This window comes from Pseudorasbora parva, chromosome 1, assembly GCF_024679245.1.
Source record: "Pseudorasbora parva isolate DD20220531a chromosome 1, ASM2467924v1, whole genome shotgun sequence".
Classification (NCBI taxonomy): domain Eukaryota; kingdom Metazoa; phylum Chordata; class Actinopteri; order Cypriniformes; family Gobionidae; genus Pseudorasbora; species Pseudorasbora parva.
In genome coordinates, this window is record NC_090172.1 from 28,195,848 (window position 1) to 28,223,746 (window position 27,899).

The following is a 27,899-nucleotide window of genomic DNA, read 5'->3' on the forward strand; positions in this document are numbered from 1 at the left end:
ATGTGGTCTGTACAGATGTGCTTCAAAGAGAAATGCCATCTTCCTTGCCGCTCTCCCAATTGTCTCCTGAACCTTGGGTAGGGACACACAACCACAGGTGGTAAATGACTACATCAAAGTGTGGCTTTAATCAAACTTGGCTTTTTGATCCTGCCATTTATTTTAATGAGTCTTGGCTGAAGAAAAGGAAATCAATTTCTCTCATTCTTGATGTCTCTAAGAAACAGTCTTCATGACGCTTGAAGGTTAATTTTAGACGTATTTGTTCTATGTTACGTGTGCTCCAAAGAATTCTTATTTTCCAAGCAGCTGTTTTATGGTTTGGGGCAATCTAATTTTGAAATACATAATGCTTGCGGTGTATGTAATACCCGGCGTCATCATAAAGCAAATCTACTCTGTCTACAGGGGCATCAGGTGATGACAAGCATATGAAAATTATGTATGCTATATTTAGCTTTTCACAGTTCAGAAACATGAATTCACAGTAGAGTGTAAACTGTTTTAGGCCATGACACATTAACAATCATTCAGTATCTCTATATCTTACAAAAATCTGTGTCATCAGTGCTAGGCACGTAACAGTTCTATCAGTAGCTGAAGCTAATAAAGAACAAACACATACAGTATGTGCCAGCTAAATTGGCATGTAAATAAAGTGCAATTCCCTTGTGTCTTTTACAAGTGGAACATGCCATGTGGGATCGTCATGATTCTGATAAAAATGGCTTGGAAACTCTAAAAAAAGAAATTAAAACTTTACAGTAAGTTTCAATTTCTTAAAAACATCTGTTACTACATTAATCATTACGAAATCAAACTACTTTTTTAAGGTTAATGTATAAATATACTACCATTTATTGTTAATTCATATATGTTCATAATAGATTAATTTATATAATACTGAAATTAACATTAACCTAGAATAATAAATGCTGTAAAAGTACCATTCATGATACCAAACGCATTAACAAATGTTAAGTGTCAAAAGTGTCACCAAGAACCCGCACAATCAGACATTTAGCCAGATCACAGACTCACAATTTACCCCAGTTCCATGCCTTTAGTTTGGCAAGTGTTTATAAAAAACAGATGGATTTTTTACCACACAGCAAAATCTCTCCCAACTTGTTGGGAGTTTCACAAGTCCATGAATTATTAAACACCACCTGCAGCAAATTCTGTTCTTTTGTCCAACTGTCCGAGAGTCACAAGTACTGTTCTTCAGGCTTTATTTATGCCCATAATGAAGCTGTATGCATTGCAGGGCTGTTCTCTGAAGGCGTCATATCCCAGTGGACAAACACGACAACAGTTGTTATACCCAATTGAGTCCTTGGCCAGTGAAGCATATGCCTGACAGTTTGTGGGGAGCTGTGAGCATGATCTTCAGGCCAGGGAGATGATTTACTATTCAGCAGCCAGAAAAGATTCTGTATGAGATCTATAAACATTTTCATGTTATCAACAAACACCTTAATCATTGAATCAAATGCCACTGACTTACCAATCTGGGCTCTGCAATATTTCAATTAGAGTATTAAAAATGAAATGATTTGAGTGAAAACTTCTAAATGAGTAAAATATTATTTGTCTCAAACTGCAAGAAACCATCCAGCTTGCCTGGCGGGTGTGCTTTCAATTTCATTTCAGAAATCAGAACAAAATAATAGTGGTGTCTACAAAATTATAGAAGAGAAAAGAGCATATGTCACACTCAGTCATTCACATTCTGTTGGTGAAAAAAAAAAAAAAAACCACACACAAAAAAAGCAAAACAACAACATGCGATCCATCAGAAATGCATTCAGCACTTCATCATGCAGACAAACTGCTCAGGGACAAAACCAGTGAAATAGAGCTGCAGAAATCATCAGAATCATGACAGGCGGCCATTAGCAGAGACGACTCTGTCTGTTCTGTCATTATGAGTCAGGTTTGCCGCCAGCCACCTTTTGTTCCCAGGCCGCCCAGCTCTGCTGCATCAAAGGACGATGAATGACCTCATTACACACAGACTGCAATATCAGTATCACCAAACAAAGGTTGCCTCCAACATTCTGGCTTCTTACATCACTCGTAATTTATGGATGATACAGGTAAGTGGGGCTTCTGGTTAGTTTGATTTAAAAAATCTGTTTTGTACCAACAAATGTAGGACAGGATTTGGAAATGTTGATCCAGAGGCCAAAATTTACATTCCAATGAAAAGACGTATTGCTAGATATTGCCGTTTCCCTCTGGCCTAGATCCAGCCCTTAGTAGACCTGTCTCCCAGGTCTCAACGGTCTACAGGGTGACAGCTAAATGTTGAAGCACGTGTAAGTAACGATGATGAATATAAAAATTCTCTCCATGTGCACTCCACGTACACTATGTGGGTTTGAGAAAAACATCAGGGGAAAATGAGACTAGAATAACCTAAATGCACATGTGCGGGTCACCTTAGGCAAGTCTTAGTCATTTTCTCCTGAACAGATTTTAAGCACACTAATAGAATAATGTGAAGACATGTTGATATAACGAGAGAGAAATGCCCATGGCAGAGCACAATAGAAGCAGTTTTAAAGTTGGCCAATTGGTATGCTTAAAACCGAGATGGTTTGTAACTTTGTGGGAGACCCAACGGGCATATGAAAACTAGAATTCTGCTGCCACAGATGTTGTGTGTTTAGGGCACTATTAAAGCTGTGGGGTATTAGTTTTGCATGAAAGATAAATAATAATGTACAGCCTATTTAACTGTCCTTTTTTGGGTAGATTATGGATGTTAATATATACAGTAGTGATTGGCTGTTGTGATTAACTATTACATAGCTCTCCGTAAAATTAGCTTCTTTGTCATTTGCAGAATTTACCAGTCAGACGATTCATAGTCTCAGCTTCAGAAGTCACATCCACGGTCTGTTGGCTGAATGTCTTATGCTTAAGGCACACAAAATGGAAAACACTTCAGTATGCATATATATATATATATATATATATATATATATATATATATATATATATATATATATATATATATATATATATATATATATATATATATATATATTATTGATAATATTTTATATAATTTCATCAATATCATTTTTTGACTTCAACAACCTGCCAAGGGTCTTCTTTAAATTGAGACCAAACTGAAGTATGTGCTCCCAAGATTCATTTTTGATGAGTTTTTCGACATGAACCTCTATGAACCTATGTGTAACTTTTTTTAATTGATGCACAAGGGTTAAAAGATGTCTGAGAGTTTAACACAAATTGTAAGGACATCGACATTACATTTTCATTCACAATGAAGAAAACGGACTATGACTGGTTGCATTACATGTCAGGCAGACGATAGCCAATGAAAGCTGCTATGGAGTCCAGACCGTTTGACATCAGGCTGAAGATCTGGATATGTGGGACTAGATATTTCCTAATATTCACTTCTGCTCATTCAGGCAACCAAAAATAGCGTTATGTCTCTCATATCACATCACGGACTCGCTATTTCATAGAAATGCAAGTTTGGCCATCAGTTATCGACTGGAGTGAAAATGATCTCGGAGGACTTCAGTTTTAATATTACTGCAAGGCTGTTGCTGTGTTTGCCTTGTTGCTAGGGTAATTGTTTTGTACTTTGTAGTGGTCTAAAACAATGAAGACAATAATATCCTTTACTAAGATCAATATTTAATTTCCACTTATACTTAGTGAGCAGCCATATAACAAGCTGGATAATGTACAGTTAGCAGGTAATTTTTGCAAAATAAACCCCTTCATGGTTGTACAAGATGCCTGTGCTCTACGAGTCCTGACTGCCAAGGTTTGTTTTGCAACAATGTCTGGCAGATTGTACATTATTCCTTAAATAATCTATACAGCATAAACATCTACATTGCTGCTTTGCTATTGGCCAATGATGATTAAAGAAGAACTCTCAAGTTAACCTTGATCATTATATCTTTGTGAATAGCCTATTGAAAAAAATAAAAAACAACCGGATTGGTGCTTGTAACACGGCGTTATTACAGTTAATGCCCAGAGCCCCCACTCAGCTAAAATGGCAGTTATGGGGGCATAAACGTAAAGGGTGTCTTTGTGCCTCTTAACAGACATAAAATGCAATTAAAATGTCTGTCCAACATGAACATGTTTTTATTACCTTTCTGGTCCTTCTGGACAAGGACAGTATTGTAAGATGGTGTGGAACGACACAAGGGCGAGTCATTAATGACATAATTTGTCACACACATTTTTGTGTGAACTAACCCTTTAAGGTTGCATAGATTTCACCTCGCCTCATGTAGCTTCACAGTCATACAATTTTCAACTAATGACCTCCATGACACTTTAAGAATTAAATCAAATGTAGCAACTACAGTAAATATCTTCCCTTTATTGACAGCGTGAACCTCAGTGAAAAGCACCCGTGACAAGGTACGTAGCCTTTTTAACTGAAAAAGAAGTCATGATTAACTGCCAATGTGCAACTTCTAGTGTGACCCACACTAGACCGCAAATATGCAAAGGCCTAAATGTTCTCTTCACTCTGAGACAACACAGCAAGCCGTCAAAGCTCAATGCAAACCTCAGGAGGAAAGGACTAATATGTGTCAAGCAGCAGCAGCCACTCACCCATGCCCTCCTCCAGAAGTAAACAGCATGATGCCAAATAGCATGGCAAGCTGGAATACAGCACTGAGTGAGTCAAAACAAATGAGGTGTTTCACTCCATGAGACCATGGGAGGATGAAGATAAGCCTAAGAAATTCAAATATAGCCATCTGGAAAGCGTTTCTTGTCATTTGAGTATTTTGGCTGTAATAAATAACTCATTAGTGCTTTAATCTGCCACCTTGTTTCACTGAATGCAAATTGATGTTTTTTTTCAGGAGTCATCAAGTTCCACATTGTAAAGAATCCAAGTTGCAAAATATTCTCCCAACAAAAGAAAACCAAGCAAAGCAAAGTGAAAAAGAAAAGAAAAATTGTGCTTATGAAAATTTCGGAGTTAGTTACATGCAACATAATATAGAGTACTTCATGCTAGCTCAGATAGCAGGGGTATTTCAAGCTTTTCATTATTACTGGAACACAGGCCATCAAAAAAGTGGCCATATTTTGATACTTCTATGGATATAAATTGTAATTGTCTGCATGTAGAGAGTTAGTATCAGCCTCAGACTCAGCTGGCTGAATGTCTGATCCATATGGCACATTTTACTGGAAACACTTCAGGATTTTCAAAGTCGTCATCTGATGTCATGTCAGTCAGACGTCCTCTTGTGTGGTCCTTGGCCAGTCCAGACCTTCTGCCGTCAGTCTGAAGGTCTGGATACGCGAGACAAGAAAGTCGTTCACAAGCTGCATGTGTAATAAAGAGCTGCTTCATCATTGACAAACGACATTAGCAAGTTTTGTTTGCTACAGTGAATATATACTGTAGGAAACAAAATATCCACTTTATCCTGTGACCATTCTTTCTGTCTCATCCTGTGAATATTCATGTAGCAAGCAAAAACTGCTTTAAAAAAAAGTAACGGGAAAAGTGAAGTAAAAACACATTAGTAATATAACAAGGAGTGTTAACAGTATCTTACTGAAGATACTTTTTTAAAAATACTGTCTACCAAGACTGAACAGTTGAAAGGATTAGTTCACTTAACTAATAATTTACTTACCTCCAGGCATCCGAGATGTTCATGTCTTTCTTTCTTCAATGGAAAAGAAATAACATTTTTTGAGGAAAACATTTCAGGATTTTTCACCACACAATGGACTTTATTGGCAACCAATATGTTAAACATCTGCTTCAGTGCCATTACAAAGCGCTTCAGTGGCTCTGCAGCTGAGGAATAGGGTCTTATCTAGCGAAACCATTGGTACTTTTTAACCTAAACTACTCATTTTGCGCTGCTCGGCAACACACCACGGATTGCGCAATCACGTCGGAAAGGTCACGCTAAGGGAATTTTTTTTTTGCAAAAGCCATTTGTATTAGTCTTCCCAGTGTTTATTTTTTCTTGAAAAAAAATGGCAGATGGTCTCACTATATAAGAACCTATTTCTCAGCTTTTTATGTGAAGAAATATCCTGGAATGTTTTCCTCAAAAATGTTTGTTTGTTTGTTTTTTCAACTAAAGAAAGAAAGATACGAACATCTTGGATGAGATGGAAATGAGTAAATTATCAGGAAATTTTAATTTTAAAGAAAACTAATCCTTTAATGCACAGATCTATTTGATTTTATTATTATGTTTATCACTGTCATTTAATGCAATTTCAGAGCAATCATTTAGATGATTTACTCCGGAATTTGAATGTGTTTGTCACGTCCGACATTTTGCAGTGTACAACACACAAGATTGCTGAAATATTATAGTAGAAAATTATTCTCAGTTTGGTGTACCGTAATCTTCATAGTTAGACAAGCATTTATCATTAATATTTTACTGGGGAACAGTGGTACTTTGACAGTAAAAAAGTCTAGCGATGTCGCTGTAAGACAGTATGTACTTTCAAGAACCTTGAAAGCAACAGCATACAGATCAATCATTACTGTTAGCGTGGAGTACTGTTAGTAGTTTTCTCCAATCTCTGTGTGGTCCCTGTCTTTGACATATCAGCACTGCAAAACACGATTGTTCACCATGGGATTCAGCTTATTGAGGCATCTCGATGAATATGTCCATCCTCAGAACTGAATGGCTCAGCAAAGGCAGAAGAACAATAAAGGAAAACAATCTCATTCAGAGTTGTCTGACAGCGCTGGTCACCATTATACATCACACTTAGAATGGGCACATTTACAGGAAGAACCTGAAGAGGGGGAAATGGGAAGTCGGGGCTGATGCACAGGGCCATTTGTCAAATCCCTGTGATGCTGGCAGAAATCTGATTACCCGATATAATAATGGAGGTATCATGCTTGGGCGTAAGTGCACACATCAGAGAAAGGTTTCGGGCAGTAAGTTGCTAAATATTTGTTGTGGGGGACGCTTGCCCAGAGGCATTGCTGCTCGGCTGGACTGTCCTCGTACCTTGCCGAGCCGTCGAACAGGTCTTGTACTGTCAGACTCAGTGGTCTCCAGCTTGAAGAATATACATAGCACTGGGGACCTGAGGGAGTCTGATTTGCCAAGTGGACACGGAGTGAGGACAAGCCGCAGAAAATCACCACAGGATCTCTCAGCTTGAAAGGAGAATGAGACACAGGATGTGTCATTGAAAGGACAGAATAAATTGAAATCCCTCCTGAAATCTTCTACCTCCTAATGTTTCACAACCATGCGAGCGGGAGACAGATTGGGTCTGATAGGAAAAACTTGGTTCTGATCTCAAAATGGATCTCCTGGTTAGTTGGATATATATATATATATATATATATATATATATATATATATATATATATATATATATATATATATATATATATATATATATATATATATATATATATATATATATATATATATATATATATACACACACTCTCAGAAAAAAAGGTACAGTGCTGTCACTGGGGCAGTACCCTAAAGTACAAAAGTGAAAAGGTACATCTTTGTACATCCTAACCCCTAAATGGTACATATTAGTACCTTAAAAGGTACATATCAGTACTTTACAGTTTTTTTCTGTCGCTAAAAAGTATCATATGCACGCGAAAAACAGCGTATCATATGCACGCCAAAATGAGTTTTGGCGTATACATTCCACAACATTGCACACTCGTACTATTTATACGCATTTATGTGTGATCGGGTTGACAAAACACAATTGGCCAAATGGATAATTTAATTCTCAAAAACACATTTTGTTAAATATATACTAACTCTTCATTTCAAAACAGAACACATCTTTCTCTGCACACACTAACTTTACAAACAACTGGAAATCTGATTCAAAATGGAATTATTCTGTCAAAGAATAACACTTGTTTTCACTTCACAAGGTACATGCAGTCAATTAAAGTATACCAGGTTTCAAAATTATGGCTATTGTTAACATTACAAAGACTGCATAGACTTTTATGTTTCAATTTTACAGGTATTTGCATGCAAAACATGCAATCCTCCGTTTTGCACTAAATATCTTGGTTGGGAACTGTATGTCCACATGTACAGTAATGTTCACATTCAAAAGCATTCTAGTAAAAAACAAATCAGTTTTTTTTTTCTTTACTAATTACTATAGGAGATAAAGTAGATACAACATATAATAGAACAGAAAAAAGTTTTACAGTATTGCTTACAGTGAACAAAATTAACACACAAGAACATTTTGAACAAAGAAAAAAATAAGCACAAAATTACTGTATCTAATCTCTGCGATCTACAGGGATAGGCCATGTTTTCATCAACATCACATCTGATATTCTCCAAGTCGATGCACCTGGGATAAGACCACTTGGTATGTCGGATCCACTCTTAGCAATTACGAACTGTGATGTCCCTGCAGAAAGCATCCATGGCTTCAAGGATGGACATCTGGTCATGTGGCTGATGGTCATAAACCTTCCATCTCCATGCACAAAATAACTCCTCTATGGGGTTGAGGAAAGGTAAATAGTGCTCCTTGACTCTCTCACTATTCCTCTCAAAGGGAAGAGTGTAGAGCTGCTTCATCCGCACTCTGTGTTTGGACAATGCCCGCTTTCCTCTTCTCCCAGAGGGTGGAAGACGTTGTTTTCTTTAGAGGGACAAAACATTCTACATATGCATTACTGTATGACCTTATTGACATATTGACATGTCAATTGAGAATAGAATTATTATCAGCTGAGATATATTATTTTTAAACTGATAGCATTGCAGAAGCAGGGGTTTTTATACTGTTTCTAAGGTTTGGAATATTGTTTTTTCTATTGTGGGATGTTGTGTGTTAGCATTCGTAAATACAACAAAAACAATCCATAATTTTGTTGGGAGGTATAGCTTGTCTGTTAAGAAAATGTTAGCATTGTGGAAATGTGTTCACTAACTGCATATTGTGTGAAAACGACATGAAATGTGTGAATGGTATGGCCACAAAAGACTGATGCTGTGCTAATTGTGTTTAGAGTTTTGGAAATGTGACAACTGATTGGACAAACGCTTGTTAGCGACTGAAAAAAACTGTAAGAGTGTGTATTAGTACCTTAAAGGTACATATTAGTACCTTAAAGGTACATATTAATACCTTAAGAGTGTGTATTAGTACCTTAAAGGTACATATTAATACTTTAAGAGTGTGTATTAGTACCTTAAAGGTACATATTAATACCTTAAAGGTACATATTAATACCTTAAAGGTACATATTAACACCTTAAGAGTGTGTATTAGTACCTTAAAGGTACATATTAATACCTTAAAGGTACATATTAATACTTTAAGAGTGTGTATTAGTACCTTAAAGGTACATATTAATACCTTAAAGGTACATATTAATACTTTAAGAGTGTGTATTAGTACCTTAAAGGTACATATCAATACCTTAAAGGTACATATTAATACTTTAAGAGTGTGTATTAGTACCTTAAAGTAACATATTAATACCTTAAAGGTACATATTAGTGCTTTAAGAAGAGTGTGTATTAGTACCTTAAAGTAACATATTAATACCTTAAAGGTACATATTAGTACTTTAAGAAGAGTGTGTATTAGTACCTTAAAGTAACATATTAATACCTTAAAGGTACATATTAGTGCTTTAAGAAGAGTGTGTATTAGTACCTTAAAGTAACATATTAATACCTTAAAGGTACATATTAGTACTTTAAGAAGAGTGTGTATTAGTACCTTAAAGGTACATATTAATACCTTAAAGGTACATTATAGTACTTTAAGAGTGTGTATTAGTACCTTAAAGTAACATATTAATACCTTAAAGGTACATATTAGTACTTTAAGAGTGTGTATTAGTACCTTAAAGGTACATATTAATACCTTAAAGGTACATTATAGTACTTTAAGAGTGTGTATTAGTACCTTAAAGTAACATATTAGTACCTTTTCGGTTTTGTACCTTAGGGTACCGCCCCAGTGACAGCAATGTACCTTTTTTTTCTGACAGTATATATATATATATATATATATATATATATATATATATATATATATATATATATATATATATATATATATATATATATATATATATATATATATATATATATATATGCCTGATCTAATGTCTAATGTGCAATGATACAAGTGGCTGTCTCACTTTTAAATTGATTATGTCCTCATACAATAACATCAGCTTTTGCTTTTTCTTTGTGTAATTTACAGATCTTGAGAGATTGTTGATGATGTTTCAAAAGACACGCTGACAGAGTCTGAAATGAAGATCAAGATCTGACAACCATATGTATGGGTCATCACCACAGCTGAGGGCTCATTTGACCTACACTAAATGGATATTTAGCAGCACGACTTGAATTTGCATTAATCTGTCATTTCTGATCATCATGTAATTTCGGATGCCCCCACGGGCAGATGTCAGGCTGAGGGTAAAGTCGCAGTAAGACAAAGAAACGCATGAGCTGCTGTTATTACCACCACATTATCATATGTAAAATGTTGCCAACATATTGCAGCATTGCAAGCAATCCGAGTAAATGCTTTAGAAATACTTCAAAGCTGGATTCTTTTCATTCAACTACAATATTAAGTCAATACATAAAAAAAGAGGTCACAACACTGGCAAAAATTACAGAGTACTTGAGTAGAGAGGACTGTTGTAAAGCATCTGTTGTGTGGCCGTACATTATTTATGCATCATCCTGTAAATCCACTCTGTCATCTTTATTTCTATGCAATCTTTCAGTTCTGTATTCACTTTACGCCCGCAGCCTTCAAATTACCTTACTTTCACACGTAACACCTGCAACCTCTGACCAAATGGTTTAATAAAATGTGTAGCTGTTAGATTTCACCTATTTTGATAGGAGTCACACAAGAGAGGAATTTCAAAGCTTTATTTTTATGGAGATTCATGCCTAATTTACGATCTATCTCAAAGAGTCATCATGAAGGGCAATGCAGTAATTGACATGGGGTATTCATTGTCATAGATGTCTTAGGGTCATAATCATATTTTGATGACATTTTAAAAGAGAACAAAGAGGATGGCCCAAATAAACTGACAATATAGAGACAAAAAACTATAATTCATTTTATGGAGAATTATGCACGATTTAAAAATCACAGCTTGATGTTTACACGAAAACTAACCACACTAAACTGCAGTGAAGGCACTAAAATACAGATGTATTTTTATATACACTGTATACTAACAATAAACAAAATAGTTTGAAGTCTTTTGGAAGCACATGTATATTTCCCAGCTGACAAAATCCTGCCCACTCTGACACCAAGCAGTTTTGCATAGCAGCCAGTCAGTGTTTGGAAATGGGAGATAATTGCTAGCTTTTTTGTGTGCAATACAAATCAGAGATAAGTCAGATAACCCTTGAAGAAATATTCAAAACATTAGTTCCTCTTATCTATAACCACCCTGATATGGAAATCATGTCAATTTTGGTCCTGGACAAATGTTGAATTGATTATGCTGGCCTGCCTGACAGCGTCCAATAAACATGATGCCATAACACTTTCAAGTCAACAACAGGGCCTTTGCCAGCTCATTCAAGTAGTCTATCTCAGGTAATCGGATATATTGAGATGAGCCAGCATCCATCCTTTAGACCGCTTGGCTTGAAGTAATCAAGAGAGCTTGTTTCTTTGAACCACGGAAGGCTGTGCAGCACCTCTGCTTTAGCTATTATTTTAGCTGTGTCCCTTTCTGTTGGATCTATACTCAATGAGGGCAGTTAATTCAGCACTCCTAAGCAAAGATCAGAGGGCAGCACAGAAAATGCACAATTCGGAGGGTCAGAGGCAGGGTGAAACTACAACATCCAAACGAAGCAAAAATATCATCATTATAAGTGGATATTAGAGTAAAAAATAAAACAAAAATCAATAACGAAATCTAAACTAGCAGGATTTTTGTTTCCAGGAGTATTGTGGCTCACTAATTACCTCAGAATACAAGGTCAATGGCCCTCTATAGACCACTGAATTACTTCATTATAAACTCTAAGAAATGTGGATTGGGAAGTGGCCCAAATAAATGCCTAAAAGACCCTCAGTGAACTGGCCTCTCAGGATCACCATCTAATTAGGTAAATCATCTTGTGAACTTTTACAAACACAGCTGAAGTTATGTGGATGAGTAATTACAGTGTATAATGTGCAGCAACAAAAAAACAAAAAAACAAAAAACAAAAAACAAATAAATAAATATATATATATATATATATATATATATATATATATATATATATATATATATATATATATATATATATATATATATATATATATATACTATTACAAGCAATGCATATCCTCTGTGCCACTGCTCTCCGAAATATTACTAACTACAATTTGCTGAATACTTCTCTCAAAGGAATAGCTTACCCAAAATATGATTTTTTTTTTTTTTTGCCACTGACATTTGTTAGTGACTTATTTGTCATACTTCTGTGTGTACCATGGAAAAAGAGTCTGACAGAATTATTAACAGAATGATTGTCATTTTAATAGTAAGATTAGAAATGTGACAGTAAAAAAAATGTTAACTGGTTTAAAGTTCATATTCAGGGAAAAACTAATAGATCTAACCTTGCATTTTGTGAAATTTTACAGTAAAATACTATTACTTGTACCATTTTTGTAAGTTTTAAAAAATAAAATAATTTACAGTGAAAATCTGACATTCCCAGAACTCGTGACACTTACATTTGATGGTTTTTAAATGTATAGACTAATATCTCTTCTTGATTTTTTTCCTTATCAGTTATATACAATGGGGTTTAATGTGACATCTGTTGTTTAATGAATTTTTTTTGGCATTGTTTTAGTGTTGTATGTTACCATGATGGTGTTTGGTGTTTGTGTGCAAGACACTGTGTGAACCTTCTATATATTAGTATTTACCTCAGCTTGTGGAAAAGCCAATTGTGATGAAAATGTATTCATTATGTGGTTTTCTCTTATTATGGTGGGGTGTTGTGTAAAAAGTACAAAAAAGATTTTAGCAGCATTGTAGCCTTGCTAATTCAGCAGAAAAGGCCGTTGGATTTATTGTTTTAAAACATTTCTTTTAAATTACAGATTTAAAATGTTAAACTCACTATTTGTTGTGTAAAACGTTTATTTACACACAGCGGTCATTTGTTTTATTTTGTAAAAATGACAGAATGGATTTTTACAGTGGTGCACTGTATAACAGAGGCTTTCAAGAGTGAGATAATTAACTTAATGAAGAAGAAGAGCAGCTTCTTGGTTGAAAATATTCTTAGGGCAAGATCAAACCGAACTCAATGAAGTGTTCTACTGACCTCCCATCTGATGGTTTCCCTAATGGCCATGATATAATTCCTCCATCTGCCAGTCTTCTAAATTTGCCTCTTCTAAATTTCCACTCGTTTAAAATTTGAAAGCACAATGGTTAAATTCCCTTGTTCTAAAGACAAGTTTCACTGGTAACAGATTTGAGGGTGCAAATGTCACTTCTAGAGCAGAGTATTTCTGTCTCAGTCAGCAACTGTTGTCTCTGGTGCTCTGGAACGTGCCAACAACTGTTCCTTCGCCAGACTGGCCAATAGCTGGCTTCACTCCCTTGCCCTAGAAACTTCCCCACTGCCATATTGCACTCACTGCTGAAATCCTATCGGCTCACTAATTAAAGATAACCGTGTATTTGGGGGGACCTCTGTTCTGTGTTTTGCATTTTTTGCAACCCTCTTTGCAAACAAATTGTAAAGGCATCATAAGGCAGGACCAAGACAACAAAAACACAAAGCAAAACTCCTATCCAATAAAAACTAAGAATTTAACCATTTGATTTGATAGTGATTCATAACAATAAATATAGTAGCAATTACGGGCCAAAGCCAAACCAATCATTAATGGGATACGTACGTTGTTTGGCCATAGCATAAAATTACTTACCACAGTTCTTACATGTTTTCACAAATAGGTGGCACTATCATCACAGTGATATGATAATCTACACTGTGGCAAGGACACATTAATGACATATTATGCCTCTTTTTACAAGATAAACGCATGTTTAAGTTTATTTCACAACTGGTAATGATTTAAACAATACATTTTATTTGTTATTATTTTATTTTACATACCGGTAGAACTGAAACATAAAAGTCTATGCAGTTTTAGTAATGTTAACAATAGCCATAATTTTAAATCCTGGTGTACTTTGATTGACTGCATGTACCTTGTGAAGTGAAAACAAGTGTTATTCTTTGACAGAATAATTCCATTTTGAGTCAGATTTCCAGTTGTTTGTAAAGTTAGTGTGTGCAGAGAAAGAAATTTTCTATTTTGAAATGAAGAGTTAGTATATATTTAACAAAATATGTTTTTGAGAAGAAAATTATCCTTTTGGCTAATTGTGTTTTGTAGGTGTGTAGGTCTGTGTTAAGAGTTTAGAAAAAGTATCTGAAGTATGGCTAAGCGATTGAAAAAACTGTAATTTGAATCAACGAACAAAGAAAAATAGAAAATCACTCACTGCTCTTGATTTAATAATTTAGTAGCTTTAATAAGAATACATTTCTTAACTAAATGCTGCTGTTAAATGCTCTGGTGAGGACATGACAGACTGTGTACAGCTCACTCAGGGGAGGAAGCTAATAGGGCAGATTCTGTTGCCAGTCGTGGGTCGGGGCTGTACGTGACGTCACATTGGAGTACTTGGCTAATTTTTACCATAATAGAGAGGTTGCGGACACAAACTGCGGACACATGAATATATTGAAAAACAATATAAATGTGAGTTTTGCATAATAGGTAATAATAATTTTGATATTAGTCTTTTTTGATAACTAGTCTTATTTCTCATGGACAGTGTATAAAACATTTATCTGTACACATCTTTTTTCTTTCTTTTTTTTATGTACCCTCAATCTTCAATCAAAAACTTCCCCTCCTCTTTTCAGTAATAACATATGCACTGGCACGAAGGCTGGGCAGGGTTGCCAAGTCTGTGGTTTACCCACAGAATTGGGCTACTTTGAAAATATTGCCGTGGCTTGTTTTTTTTCATCCCAGCAGGTTAAAGATTTGACATAGCATGAATTACATTTAACTGAAATGGTTGTATTGAAATATTTTATATTCTACCAATGATAAAACAGTGCTAGATGCTAAGTTGTGTGAAGGACGGGCTATGGTATAGGGAGCCTCTGAATTGTATTTATGATCTTAGGTTTTATATTTGCATAACAGTGACTGTAAAATATGTATTTGAGATATGGCCATTGGGCTACTTTGGCCAGTGGGCTTAGTTCTGTTATGCAACAATGGGGCTGGGCAAGGCAATGGGGCTGGGCAATAATCTCTACTTTTTCAGATAAAATCATATAACGGATATTAGATTAAATTTTGGTTTCTTAGGCAAAAGAGGATGCATTTTTAACCTGCCAATTTCAAACCTTTATGCTACTATGGCTAGCTAAACACAGTGGTGGGAGGGTTGTAGGCTAACATTTCTTTAAAAAGTATTTCAAACATCCCCTAACATACAACTAAAAACAATTTCTTTGTAACAATTTTAAAGAATGTCTAGACAGACAGTGGAAAAGAAACATAGATAGAGGTATGCCTGCCAGTGTTGTTGTTTTTTAAGCAACTGATGAGATTTCAAAGAAGGACAGGTCAGTCAGATCAGTTGCAAAAACAATGTTGAAAGTCCGTGGTGAAGAATCTCACTTTCATGTTGTCTAGAGCAATTTGGGAGCCTAAAACCAAAGTTTTTATTATTATTATTATTATTTATTTATTATTATTATTTTTTTTTTAAATAACCCCAACCCCAGCATGTTACATCCTACCCTGGTACTGGGGTAGATTGTAACAAAGGTATACCATGTATTTGACATCAACTCATAAGGGTGTGCATTGAAGCCTTTTGAAGAAAACAAATGGGGGCACTTTGTATAAAAGTTTGAACACTCAAAAATGTTTGATTTTGAAGAGTTATTGATGCTGAAGCAAAAAGTGTTACAGCCATACCCAGTCTCCCCTCCATTGTCACATACAGTTTGGCAACTGTGACAACTTTTTACATTTGGATCCTAGCCAGAAGAACAATAAAAAGGAAATATGCAGATCAGGTGCCGGTGCTTGGCCTCAAATCATTTGACAATAAGCTACTATGTAAATAAAAATACAAAAGTGAATTCATTCAACTCACTAGACAATATGTCATGCATAATATATGAGCGTCTGGGTGCAACTGAAGATATTATTTTTAAATGACTGTTGACATAGGCTACTGTAATGTAAAAATGTATTTTACCTTGTAGACTATTCAGTGTCTGTGCTCTTCAGCATTTCATTTTTCAATAGTATTTACTTAAGTGCAAAGAAATGTAATGTAAAGAATTGTTGATGCGTCTAGTCTACTTTACTGTTCATGCTGTGCCTTTAATTATATTTAATCTAAATTAAATTTCACCTTCAAAAGGCTCACAAAGACATCCAGTACAGAGGTACACTGAACACCCACCACACAGTCAGAGATTTATTTAGAAAAATACCATATCATACCCTCACATTAAAAATTAATTAATTAAATAAATAAATAGAGTGCAGCATTAAACTCCAAAGTAACATTCTTCTAAGCCACCGCTATTAAAAAGAAAAAAACAAGAGAAAGGTTCCCTTTGCCATTAAATTATATACAGATACAACGCATTAAGGACTACAGTAAATGAGCTATTCTCCAATAGTAAACAGTTACAGTAAAACGCCATGAAGTAGCAGTTAGTCACGCACGCGTGTGTGTTTTTCTAGCCTGATGGGGACTTCAAACTGAATGCACACAGACTCCTGGGGACTTGTGCCACTGTGGGGACCTAAATTGAGGTCCACATGGTTACAAAAGCTTATAAATCATCAGGATATTTTTGGAAAATGTAAAAATGCAGAATGTTTCCTGTGATGGGTAGGTTTAGGGGCAAGGGCAGTGTAAGGATAGAATGTACATTTTGTACGGTATAAAAACCATTACGTCTATAGAGAATCCACACAAAGATAGTGAATTGGACATATGTGTGTGCAATGTACAATGTGTGTATTGTATATATATATATATATATATATATATATATATATATATATATATATATATATATATATATATATATATATATATATATATATATGGCTATGTGTAGCATATACTGTATGTGTGTGTGTGTATACACATACAGTATCACATACAGTAGCATACACACACACACACACACACACACACACACACACACACACACACACACACACACACACACACACACACACACACACACACACACACACACACACACACACACACACACACACACACACACAGTATACACACACACACAGTATACACATAGCCATAGGCCATTATGCTCTCTAAGATATCAGCATTGCCCATTAAAAAAACAATATCGGTCAACCACTAGTGAGTAGTGAACAACAGGGAGCAATTGGGAGTGTGCTATTGGGGGTTAGGTGCCTGTTAAAAATCAAACCCACAACCTTTGGGTAACCAGTCTGACTCTCTTACCATTAGGCCACAACCGCCCCTGATGAATTGGGATGGCATGATGATTAATGCATGAGCTTTCTACAAAAAACACAAAATGCAATATGCTACATTTGTAATTATAACTGAAATATAAATGTTAGCAATTTGCCTTAATCAGGGAGGACGTTTATTGTTCTGAGTATTTCTGTTAGAAAATGAAATCATGGTTTGTTTGGCTAAGATAATGCATTTAGAGTAAGCAATTGAGAAAAACTTGACAGAAAATTGACAGCTGATTGGGAATGAGTATAAATTTGGACCCACTGCAGTAGCTGGAAATGTCCCTTTGTGTAAATCATAATTCATAATTCAACATTGTGCAAGGGACCTCATTTTATTTACTATGTCCTTGAAGAGAGAGAGAGAGAGAGAGAGAGAGAGAGAGAGAGAGAGAGAGAGAGAGAGAGAGAGAGAGATTAACAACTCGGAAATTACTCTGTCTCCCTCTGCTGTTATGGGTCCTTTCATACAACACTGTTCATTACTGCTTTAGAATCCCAAATGTTCTGTAAGAATACATCATTTATTATTTCATTGCATAATAATAAATTATAAACATATGTGTTTTAACAGTGAACATTTATTTCAGAGGGGAGAAAATGTTCAGAAAAGAATTAGTCTAAAAGTTGTTATACCATTTGTCATGTCATCCTTACCACATGACAAAGAAGGTTTCATCGCAAAGATGTGATATCAAATTCAAACCCAAAACAAATGTCTATAATACCTTGAGAAAGCTATCTGTATCTGTGTTCAAATTAATTTCATTATGCAGGATGCCTTAGAAATGCCGCCTTAGCTAAATGTTCTGCTTTAGGACAGTAGCTCTGATGTCAGGTTGTTTTGAGTCTCTAGTAGACCATGATTGCCATGTGACTAATTACTTTGGAACCACATGAAATAACATCATGGCAATGATAAGCTGATGGGACCGCAATAATGTGCACAGTCCCAAAACTTTTACTAATGACTACTCTGAGAAATGAGAATTAATAAAACATCTACAAAATATAATGAAATATTCTAAAGCCCACCTGCATGTTGACAAGGTTACAAGGTAGTTTGTGATTTCAAACCGCATTTTTGAGCCTCCTCTTTTTTTTAGTCTGTTTTAAGTAGAAAATATGCAGCAATGGAATGTTGACTAATGAATTTGCACATGATTTGTCTTATTAAAAACGTATATTAAAATTTAAAAACGTAATTATAAAAATATTAAAAACGTAAGCATATTAAAAAACCCACATAGACATAAATATCGGTGTAACAATACACCAATATAGATTGATGCATCTAAATATACGATGCATCGATGGCAAGCATAATCCTTGTTTTTTTTTTTTATATATGAATGCTTTTGCCCCCATTTTTCATGAGCTGAACCAAGCCTGTTTGTCTGGCTATCAGTGATGATCCAAAATGAGCGGGTGCCCATGGTTACGAGTCATCCAAAAATATTTTTAATGATATTCAGGTCGCGGTCGGTGGGTCGTTTGAAATAAAGATGCCAATTAAACCTTTGTAATTGATATAGTACTTGACACAATTTACTATGAAATACATTGGCAAGGAGGATCCTCTGCATTCCAGCATCAAGTGCAGCCAGTGACGTACATTCAGCTCCGCCGGTTGTGTCGTAGAGGCAAGAAGAAACTTTCTCAACCCAGGGACGGCTGATTCAATATTATTTCTACACAGCGTGAGGAAAGCTAAACATAATTAGGCTAATTTTCTGTTTTAGGCCACTAACCTTATAGCCCTTTTAAAACCTTATAGCCCTTTTAACCCCTTTCCTGAAGCGGGACAAAATGCCTGATTGGCGATTTTCCAACACGTTGCGTGGACCCACTTTATATTAGGTGGCCTTTACTATGTACTAACATTTTAATTACTTATTTGATACAAGGCTCTGTGTACATACATGTTTTTACATTTTTAAAATACCTGCATGTAATTACGTCTGTAATTCATTGTAGTTCCATTTGTAATTACCCAGTTGGCACTTCCCTTACACCTAACCCTTAAACTGACCCACAGCACCACACCTGTCCCTAACTCTAGCCGTATCCCACCTCAATATCAAAAGTGCTTTGCAATACAATTTGAACACAGTAAGTACATTGTACTTATTTTTTGATGTAAGTACATAGTACTTAATGAAAGTTAAGAGTGAATATTATGACATTTTAAATTTGATTACTTTATTCAACTTCAACTTTTCCTGAAAAATCTGAAATGCTCTGTTTATTGCTGTATTACTGTTTATAGCAGTCAATCTGAAATTGCTTGTAGTTTGATTATTTGTTCTTATTTTATTACAGACTGCTTGTAGTTTGATTATTTGTTCTTATTTTATTACAGAGTGTTTACTTGTCTTTAATAATGCTTGATTTTTTTTAAATATAGATTTATATAGATTTTTTGTATTCTTTGTAAATTCCATCAACCAAGTAATATAAAATATTTACCAGCCAGTGGCGATTAAAGCTTTGGTTTGTTTGTAGATTGTTGTGGAATAAGAGGTATAGTTGTGTGTCATCAGCATTGCAATGATATGAAAAGCCATGTTTATGAATGATAGAGCCTAGTGATTTCATATACATGGAGAAGAAAATTGGTCCAATCACTGAGCCCTGAGGCACCCCAATAGCTAGTTGAGACTTAGACACTTCACCCCTCCAAGACACCCTGAAGGACCTACCTGAGAGGTTAGAATTGAACCACTGGAGTACTGTTCCTCAGATGCCCATTGTCATGAGGGTTCACATGAGGATCTGCTGGTTATCCGTCTCAAAAGCAGCAGGCAAATCCAGCCAGATGAGTACTGATGATTTGAAAGGTGCTATTGCCAGTCTCAGAACTTCAATAACCAAGAGCAAGGCAGTCTCGCTGTGTAGCTTTTGAAGTCAGTCCTTTGGTTGTTGTCCAGGAGGTTGTTCTGTGTGAAAAAGGTAGAGACTTGGTTGAACACAACTCGCTCAAGTGTCTTAGCAATTAATTAAAAAGGGATGCCGGTCTGCAGTGCTGGATTAAGTGAGTTTCTTAGGCAGTATGGTTATCCGTATCCAAAGAAATGGATAGGAGGAGATAACTGGGGAGAGGATCAAGCAGACAGTAGGGTGACTGGAAAGGATTTAAATATTTCTGCCTCTGAGAGCAGAAGAAAGGAGGGGAGAGTGTATGTGTTTGCTGTTAAAGATGTGTTTGTCTGCTGATGTCAGCCAATTTAAAGCACACCCTTCCCTCTTAGGATTTACTTCTCCCAAGTTTTGTTTAGGTGGAGCACAAAGTTCTGATATGTCTCTCAACGAAATATGCAAATTATTACGCACTTCTACTAGAAGTCTTCTAGTAGTAATAATAATAATTAGCAGCTAAGTTTTAATTTTCCTTTTAGTGAGAGAATCAGATTGATATAGTTGACCTACATTAATGGATTTCCCAATCTAGCATAAGCAGCCTACCTTTTGTTTTAAACTGTAGTATGAAACTGTAAAGGAACTCACTGCCCAGAGATGGCATTATTATAGTCAATAAAGAGAGTTCACTATTAAGAGTTTCTGTGACTTATTTCTAATACCAATAAATATCCAATAATATCAACTGAAAAATGTAACTAGCAATACACTGTAAGGGACTGCTAGCTTACCCCTTTAGAAAATGGGTCTATAAGGCAAGGCAAGGCAAGGCAAGTTTATTTGTATAGCACATTTCATACCCAATGGTAATTCAAAGTGCTTTACATAGAAATTAATTAAAACAGTGGTAACAAATGCATGAGAAAAAAGAATACCACATGGAGGAATAAAAAATGTAAAACAAGCATAGTTAAAACAGTTGTAAAGATAATAATAATTAAAATAATTATAATTATAATTAAAAAAAAAGATAAAATAAAATAAAATGGTCAGATCCACAATAATGGTCTGATATAAAAAAACATTCTTCAGTTTACAGCCTACATACATGTACCATCTTTATTAGAACACCTCTTATTCATTTCTTTCTCAAACACGTTCATAACATCCATTTTAATCACTATTCCCAGAGTTTTACTCAGGAACCTTCTTGTTAAACCCATTCTCACTCATCATACCCTCCACAGATTTACACATACTCAAACCTTATTGTCAAACTTACTATTTCCATCAAACCCAGTTTTCACTCATCATATTTAACTCAAAAGAACATATAAAATAACAATAACCAATGATAAGAACAAAGGTAAACTAAAACAATTATAAAAAGAAGATAAGAGATAAGAGATAAGAGATAATACTATAAAGAGATAAGATAGGGTGCAATCAATATAGGCCTAAACCTTTTACCTCAAACTATATAAAGATTACAATGAACACAAAATTGTAAAACATTATAGGTGATTAAAATTGAACATTTGTTCAGAACTGATTCGTTTCTAGTGTGCGTTAAAACACAAAACTAGCCTATTCACTCTAATGAGCAAAACAACGCAATGAAAAGTACCTAAACTGTTCCAATCCGATGCTCTGTATCCTCTCCAGCAGGGGAACTCTGAATCACGTGGGGATTCAGAGAGCACTGGGTCTGTTTTCCAAAGTTGTCTTAAGCTCAGTTCTCCCCTTCACTCCCTCCTCTCTCGCTGTGTGTGGATAGCTACTACACTGTCACAAAAAATGTTGGTACATTGTTGTCACTGGGGCGGTACCCTAAGTTACAAAACCAAAAAGGTACTACTATGTACCTTTAAGGTACTAATTTACACTCTTAAGTACTGATATGTACCTTTTAAGGTACTAATATATACCATTTAGGTGTGAGTAAGATACAAAGATGTACCTTTTCACTTTTTTACCTTAGGGTACCACCCCAGTGACAGCACTGTACCTTTTTTTCTGAGAGTGTACGCCATTAACCACAATAAGAAACAAACTTTCCGTTCTTCAAACAGACAAAACACGGCTAGTACCGACTCACTAAAATCCCACAAAAATCACTTCAAATACGAATTATTTTTAATTAAATAAAATTAAATTGTATTTAAATAAAATATAAAAAGAAATATAAAAATTAAAACACTTAAAACACTCACCAAGTGAATTCCAAGGTGGCCCAACATTTAATTGGCTACTTTCATTTCAGCTGCTCCTAAAGGAAGCAACCCATAAACATAAAATATCATAAAATAGCTTTTGTGGCTTTAACAAGGGTTAATCTATATTTAATTTAGATTTTTTTCATTTCTGCACCTGAATGATAGGGACACTGAGCAATTGTAACAAATTTTAGTCATGTTGTCATTGCTCAAAAACCTTTTGAAATATTTGGATACAAATGTTATGTTGGTAACTTGTAAGCTATTTGTGTTCTACTTGTTAACAGTCACAATATTGATTGAAACATTAGAAGTCCAATGTTACATCCTCCCCCACATGCGGGGGCGATTAGAACACCATATGGGGGCAATTGTAACAACACATGTAATACATTAATAAATACCAAGACCACAATTATAAGTTTAAAGGCTCACTGAAGATTATTCAATGTGACATATCAAACAGCTCCTCCCCTAATAGCCAAGTGTTACATTTATTTCACAGCTCGGCCAGAGCTGTTGAGCTTGTTAAAGCTGCAGTTTCCTCTGAATCTCCTTTTCTCCCCCTAATCTTTTCAACGTTGGTTTTAAATATAGCTTTCTTTGCAGAATTCAAATTGATCCAATATTTTTTTTATTTATTTTTTTACCATCTATTCAGCACTCCACCAGTCAGCCCTGTATGTGAGTGGCCAGAAGCCACTCCTCAGTAAAAGTCACATGATCGCCTAGAGTTTGCCAAAAGGAACTTTCAGACATTGAGAAACAAAATTCTCTGCAGAAGAGGTTCCGCATGGGAGAATGGGAGAAACTGGCCAAAAATAAGTGTGCCAAGCTTGTAGCTTCATACTGTAACGAACCGCTCTGAGACAGAAGGTTTGGAGATCCAAACGCAGTATTTATTAAAGGGTAATCCAAAGTCGTAGTCCATAGAACAGGCAAAAGGTCATAACAGGAAATCAGTCCGAAAAGGCAAACAAAACAGAAGGAACAGGCAAAAGGGTAATCCACAGAGAAGGCAAGAAATCATAGACCAAAATACATGAAACCAGGGAAACGCTCAGAAATGCAGTTATGACACTAAACAAGACTTCGCAATGAATGACAGAGTGAACAAAGTATATATAGGCAGAGGTGATGAGACACAGGTGTAAACAGTGAGCGCTAATGAGTCCAAGGATTATGGGTAATGTAGTTTGTGATGGAGTGACAGTCCGGGGTGGAGTGCCCTCTGGTGGTGATCACGGGCACTCTCACTGGTGAATTGTGACACATACTCAAAAAATTTCAAAAATATTTAAAAAAACACTTGAAGCTGTAATTGTTGAAGCACCTTCGGCACCAAAGTATTGACCAAAGGCTGTGAATACTTATGTACATGTGATTAATTTTTATTATTTATTTTTAATACATTTCGAAAGATTTTAAACAAACTTCTTACACATTTTCATTAGGGGGTATTGTTTGTAGAATTGAGGAAAAATAGAATGAATTAAATCCATTTTGGAAAAAGGCTGTAACAGCAAAATATGGAAAAAAGTAAGTGCTGTGAATACTTCTGGATGCACTGTACAGATTTGCACAATTTTTTTGTGATATTTTCTAAAATCGATAAACTCTTGCAAAAGGCTGGCGTTTCCATTAACAGTTGTTATGCGACTAAAAATTGTTTCCCTTTCATGATAAGTCATTCTAAAGCTCATGAAGATGAATGTTGATAGGTTTATGAACATCACAGCCAACGCACTAGTCATTATTTTTAATCTAATAATGCATAGGATGTGTGTTATTCAAGCATTATTGACAAGTAAAGCCCCTTATTTTTTGGAGCTGCCACATATGAGGTGTTCCTGGGAGTATAGGACCCAAATTAACAGAGGAATTAACCCAAATTAATTCACATTAACTGTGAATTTAGAATTTCCGGATAAATAGATCAACCTTTTTTGAGTTGTGCAATAAATTCCCATAATTATTTGTATCTGTCCAAACATAGAATGATCATGTGACTTTATTGCACACAAGGTGACCTGTAAATGTGCAAAAAAAATTCCATTGAAGTTTTGCAAAATAAAAACTTTGAGATATATGGGAGTTCAGGCTCAAGGAAATGCACAGAAAGGGAATAAAAACATCATCAAAGTAGTCAATATGTGACATCAGTGGGTTAATTAGAATCTCTTAAAGCAACGAAAATACATTTTTGTCCAAAAAAACAACAAAAACTACAACTTTATTCAGCAATGTCTTCTCTTCCGGGTTTGTTTTCAATCCTCTAATAAAGATTCAAACGGTTATGAATCTGCGGATTGATTCATGATTCGGATCGCCAAATTCACATGATTTCAGCAGTATGGTAGCCTGACAAGCCAGACCCACCTTAAGGATGTTTGGTCTGGAAACTCCCCATTGACAGGGCTCAATCCGAGGGGCGGGATAAACGGTTGTCTTTCAAACTCCCTCTGCACGCGATAGGATAGCGCTACACCAACCAGAGCAACAAATGTGAAGGAGAGAATTCCCTTCTTAAGAATGACTTCAGTGCCTTTCTTTGTTATTTTCTCAGAGAAAAGCTTAACTCCAAGTCTCGCACGGCCACGCGCACGGGCAACTCGGCCGTCATTATATTAAGCCCCGCCCACCAACTCTATACACGATGTGATTGGCACGACCAGAGTTGGCCGTTTACAGCTCAGAAGTGAAATGAGAGTTTCTAGACGACACTCGTGGCAAATTAGATTTGCTGCCGCTAGGGTGCATCTAGATTTCTAGGCTAGCATTATGGCAGTTTGACACGCAATCCGAATCATGAATCACTGATTCATAACCGAGGCCTTACAGGTGTGGAACGACATTAGGGTGAGTCATTAAAGCTACACTGTGACTACGTTTACATGGACAGCAGTAATCTAATTATTGACCTTATTCTAAATAAGACAATATTCTGATTAAGGTGTTTACATGAGTTTCTTTTAGAGTACTCCGTTCATGTTCCCGTTTTACATGTGATAGAACATAGATCGATTATGGCACGTCATTACGTCCCCATGCCACGCTACGTTCTCCAACATCCAATCATAGTGTGACTTTGGCAGGTGTTTTAATTTTATGGGTTCAGTTAACCTGCTAACTTCACCTGCGGGTGTCGCTGTTGGACAGTGTTACTTTACATTAAGAAGTATAACAAAACATGCGTTTTTATAATGTTTTATATCTACATTTACGTTGATTAATTTTTTTAATATTATGTATTGCCTCTTTTTTTTTTTTTTTTGAAGAGACACTGCCCCTCTTTCCTGCTTATTGACAGCCTACATTTAGAATAATAGCTTTGATTAATGATGAAAAAGGTTTAAAAATCATGACTCTTTGGATTGTTTTTCCTGCCGTCGAGCTACAGGCGTTCACTGAATGACCCATCTGGTTTGCGATTACAGATACAAACTTATTGTATTTTACTTTTACAATGAGCATAATAATTACAACAAAAATAAAAATAGAGAGAGAGGACGCAGTGTTCACAATGAACAGTCAAGTAAAACACACACCGCCCATATAGCAACGACGTTTATGGCAACGACTTTTCAGACTGACAGATCCGTAAAAGATAAACGCGACTTTTCCACCATTTGTTACTGTTTTGTACACGTTGTTATATTAAGTATAATTCCAATTTTGTTTTATTGGCCACAATATTATCGATGATTGTTGAAAGGGGCACTTTTGATTAATTTTCAAAAAGGGTAGAGGCTCGAACCCACGATCTCCTCTGCACTCCCATGTTGTGCGTAACGGTATGTGTCCTGTCACAAAATGCGGTGAAATCTCCGACATGACATTAATAGTTAGATTAAGGTGTGTACATGTCTCTGATAATGCGACTAAAATAGGCATACTCCACATGTCTTAATCCGATTTATGTGTAGTTAGATTATGACTTTAATCAGATTAAGGTAATTAGAAATCGCTGTCTACATGGTAGCCTCTTAATCAGAGTATTGTCTTAATCAGATTAATATCGGAGTATTGTTGTCCATGTAAACGTAGTCTGTGTGATATTTTCCCCCATCTAGTGGTGAGAAGGTATATGACCATCCAGTGAATAATAGTTTCTGTTCCTCTCAATTCGGATTTCGTTTTAACTCCTACGGTGGCCGATTTAGTCCAAGATTAACATGGCAACCCCCCCTCTTCACATTCCAAACGGCCATTGAGTGTTAAAACGCGAAAGGCGAAGCTTGAATTTACGGGTATGTTTGGCTAATGAACTTTCAAAATGTAGTGGCAACATGGCCACCAGCATTTAAACCCCTCACCCCTATGTATTTTTAATGGCATATTATAAACTTACGAGAATACTTTATTACTTGAAAGAAGTAAATATACATTAATGAGCACATATATTTTTGAAAGAACTAAGTGTTTTTAGCTAAGAATAAACTAAAGTTACACAGTGTAGCTTTAATGACATAAATTTCATTTTTGTGTGAACTAACCCTTTAACACTTAGGCCTACTTCAAAAATGTTTAAAATAAAAAATAAATAAATAATAGTAATATTAATAAAAATAATAATAATAATAATAATTCTAAAGTCATTTTGGTTTATGACTTCATTGAATCATTAAGGTCAGCAGCAAGTGCATTTGTCAATAAAGTGAGATTAAATAAATAACAAATATTTGTTTTATTTAACATTTAATTATTGGAGGTTTGCATAGAATTGGGAATTTTTGCCCACTGATTTTATTCATTTTGAGGAATACTGAATATTTTTTGCGCAAGTGAGATTAGTAAATGCATACTCACATATAATGTTCACATTCATGTTTACACGGTGCTGTACTTCTGATTTCACTCGACATGCGGACAGGAGAGGTATCAGTCAAGTGGGAAAACAAGCAAAATATGAAAAAGTTGATATTCTGTAGTAATTTTAAAAGCAATAGGTTAATTTACTAGTCACTTGAAAAAAAAGTTACTCAAGTTACTTGTATTAATGCGTTACCCCCAACACTGGTAGGGTCGTAGGGAAGAATGAAAGGATCCATTCACACGTGCAACAGAAATGTAGGAATCTTTAGTGAACAGATTCAAAGGAGTCGAGTCATTTAGATGAATCAAAATCCCCACCACTGCTCCTTTTGTCAGAGAGGAGGCGGGTAAAGCCCGCAGAAATCTGAT

The 27,899-nt window shown here is 35.5% G+C and overlaps 1 long non-coding RNA gene across 1 annotated transcript; it reads right to left on the reverse strand.

The window, feature by feature from the left end:
* On the reverse strand, nucleotides 1-27,892 carry LOC137070353 (uncharacterized). Its single transcript, XR_010904272.1, has 5 exons — nucleotides 27,525-27,892; nucleotides 22,713-22,768; nucleotides 22,127-22,284; nucleotides 20,343-20,579; nucleotides 1-72 (listed from the first exon to the last, which is right to left on the reverse strand). It is a non-coding gene; the product is annotated as an uncharacterized lncRNA (long non-coding RNA).
* Nucleotides 27,893-27,899: the final 7 nt, after the last annotated feature.